Source organism: Mandrillus leucophaeus, unplaced genomic scaffold, assembly GCF_000951045.1.
Source record: "Mandrillus leucophaeus isolate KB7577 unplaced genomic scaffold, Mleu.le_1.0 Scaffold490, whole genome shotgun sequence".
NCBI classification, from domain to species: domain Eukaryota; kingdom Metazoa; phylum Chordata; class Mammalia; order Primates; family Cercopithecidae; genus Mandrillus; species Mandrillus leucophaeus.
Genome location: NW_012105254.1, coordinates 1,044,290 through 1,047,859, shown reverse-complemented (window position 1 = coordinate 1,047,859; position 3,570 = coordinate 1,044,290).

The window sequence follows — 3,570 nt, the reverse complement described above, 5'->3', positions numbered from 1 at the left end:
CTCACTCTGTCGCCCAGGATAGAGCGCAGTGGCACAATCTCGGCTCACTGCAACCTCCACCTTCTGGGTTCAAGGGATTCTCCTGCCTCAGCCTCTCGGGTAGCTGAGATTACAGGTGCCCGCCACTATGCCTGGCTAATTTTTTGTATTTTTAGTAGAGATGGGGTTTCACCAGGTTGCCCAGGATGGTTCTCTTTTCTTTTCTCTTCTCTTTTCTTTTCTTCTCTTCTTTTTTCTTTTTCTTGAGATGGATTCTTGCTCTGTCGTCCAGGCTGGAGTGCAGTGGCGCGATCTCAGTTCACTGCAACCTCCGCCTCCCAGGTTCAAGCAATTCTCCTGCCTCAGCCTCCCAAGAAGCTGGGATTACAGGCACGCGCTCCCACATCCAGTTAATTTTTTGTTTTTTTGAGATGGAGTTTTGCTCTTATTGCCCAGGCTGGAGTGTGATTGTGCGATCTTGGCTGACCGCAACCTCCGCCTCCCAAGTTCAAGCGATTCTCCTGCCTCAACCTCCCAAGTAGCTGGAATTACAGGCATGCGCCACCACGGCCGGCTAGTTTTGTATTTTTTAGTAGAGACGGGGTTTCTCCATGTTGGTCAGCCTGGTTGCGAACTCCCAACCTCAGGTGATCTGCCCACCTCAGCCTCCCAAAGTGCTGGGAGTACAGGCATGAGCCACTGTGCCTGGCCTAATTTTTGTGTTTTCTTAGTAGAGATGAGGCGTCACCATGTTGGCCAGGCTGGTCTCGAACTCCTGACCTCAGGTGATCCACCCGCCTTGGCCTCCCAAAACGCTGGGATTACAGGCGTGAACCACCGAGCCCGGCCCTTTCTTTTCTCTTTTTTTTTTTGAGACAGAGTCTTGCTCTGTTGCCCAATTCGAGGCTGTAGTGGGCTAGGATGAAAACCACTACACTCCAGCCAGGGTAACAGAGAGAGAGAGATTCTGTCACTTAAACCAAAAAAACAACAACAAAAAACACAACTTAAAAAAAATTGTTTGACTGGGCACAGTGGCTCACACCTGTGATCCCAGCACTTTGGGAGGCTGAGGCCAGCGGATCACGAGGTCGGGAGTTTGAGACCAGCCTGACCAACATGGTGAAACCCCATCTCTACTAAAAATACAAAAATTAGCTGGGCATGGTGGCTCGTGCCTGTAATCCCAGCTACTCAGGAGGCTGAGGCAAGAGAATCACTTGAACCCGGGATTGCATTGAGCCGAGATCATGCCAACTGCACTCTAGCCTGGGTAACAGAGTGAGACTCTGTCTCAAAAAAAAAAAAAAGTTTTAATTGTTTTGAGTCAGGGTCTCACTTTGCACACTAGCCTAGGTGACACAGCAAGACTCCGTCTCAAAAAAAAAATTTGCTTTGTTTTGAGACAGAGTCTTACTCTGTCACCCAGGCTGGAATGCACTGGCATGATCACAGCTCACTGCAGCCTCAACTTCTCAGGCTCAAACAATCCTCCTGCCTCAGCCTCCCAAGTAGCTGTGACTACAGGTACGCACCACCACACTTGGCTAAGGCTAATTTTTTATTTTTTGTGGAGATGGGGTCTCCCTATGTTGCCCAGGCTGGTCTTGAACTCCTGGCCTCAAGCAATCCCCCTGCCTCGAACTCCCAAAGTGCTGGGATTACAGATATGTGCTACCACGCCGGGCCCCGTGATTTTCAATAAAGCCTAAACTTACTTGTATTTTGTATTTTTCTTTTCCATTGTCTCTATACATGAATGTTGTTTCCATGTCCTTGAAGTTTATAATTATAGGTGAGACTTGGGGAAGTATATCAGAACAAAATTAATGAATCCCAATACTCTGAAATATGCAATATACGTATTCGAATTTTCGAAATGCACATACTCTCTCCCAATAGTTCATACATGAGAAGAGTTTTTATTTTAAAAATCCTCTTTCTGCTAGAGCTGGCACCCTGGTGTGTGCCAATCTAATAGTACACTTCATAGCCTGCCATCAGTATGCCTGAGTGATCTGTGTATAAAGTACAATCATTTTCTAAATCTTTCAGTGTCTGCCAGAAATGTGGACATCTATAGCAAATGCAGAAACTGGCCAAATTCCTACAAGGACTAAAATCAGGGTTAGCTCAGAAAGATGGTATTGTGTAATCATATTAAACAATAAGCTCTTTGTTCTGTGAAGAGGCAAACACTCTTTTTCACTACCTACAACCCCAATAGTATGCAACAAACATGAAATTCAACTCTTTTGATGAAACAATACTCTTGGCTGATTTAAAAGTTAGTAGGAGCTTTTCTTTCTTTGAAAGTACTCTGAGGTGGACAAGTCAGAATAGTGTGGCTAACTTAACTTCTGTTGCCCTTTAGACACAGCTCAGATGTCACCTTAAACCATCCTTAAACCACCCACCACCAGTAGAAAATAACCCTCAAGAGGTTACCCTGCAATACCTCCATTTTATACATTATTGTTTGTTGTACATGTTCAGTGTTGTACGTGTTCAGTGTTATACATGTTCAGTGTTGGCCTGGGTGCCCCTTATTCTAAATCAAGGTATGCCCGGTGGCTAATACAGTGCTCCTGTTTAACTGATGAATGAAAACTTTCTATTGCCACCAAGTTTATACTGGGTTGACCTTGGTCCGGTGGCTGCTGGAGGGTCTACACAGTGTTGCAGAGGGACATTGCTATCAGAAAACTCTCCAAGATGTTTCAACAAGGGATAGGATATCACCTTGGGGAACTGAAGGTTTGGTCCTCATCTGAACAGATTCAGAAAATTGATTTATTAATGCAGTTATCTATTCAGGGGTTCTTTTTCTCAGTAAGTATGTGTGGAGAGCTTTCTCTGTGCCTGGCTTTTTTTTTTTTTTGGTGGAGTCTCACTCTGTTGCCCAAGCTGGAGTGCAGTGGCGCGATCTCGGCTCACGGCAACCTCTGCCTTCAGGGTTCAAGCAATTCTCTTGCCTCAGCCTCCTTAGTAGCTGGGATTACAGGCGCCCACCACCACGCCTGGCTAATTTTTGTATTTTTGATAGAGGTGGGTTTCAACATGTTGGCCAGGCTGGACAGATCACCTCAAGTGATCTGTCTGCCTCAGCCTCCCAAAATGCTGAGATTACAGGCGTGAACTACCATATGCAAACTGTGCCTGGCATTCTGCTGGGCACTGGGAACACAGGAGTCTCATGGGTACAGTCCTTGCCCTCACTTTTTTCACCATCTGGCTGGGGGAAAGAGTCAATTAGACAAGCCACTGCCTTGAAGAGTGGGGACTGGCCTGGTATGGGAAGTACAGTATGCTAGGGGTGCATAACATGGGCAACTAAGCTACTCGGGAGGCTGAGACAGGAGAATTGTTTGAACCTGGGAGGCGGAGGTTGCAGTGAGCCGAGATCATGCCACTGCACTCCAGCTTTGGGCGACAGCAAGACTCCGTCTGGGGAAAAAAAAAAGAAAAGAAAAAAGAAAAGCCCATCACCACACCACGACCTGCTAATTTTTGTATTTTTAGTAGAGACGGGGTTTCACCATGTTGGCCAGTCTGGTCTCGAACTCCTGACCTTTGGCAATCCATCAGCCT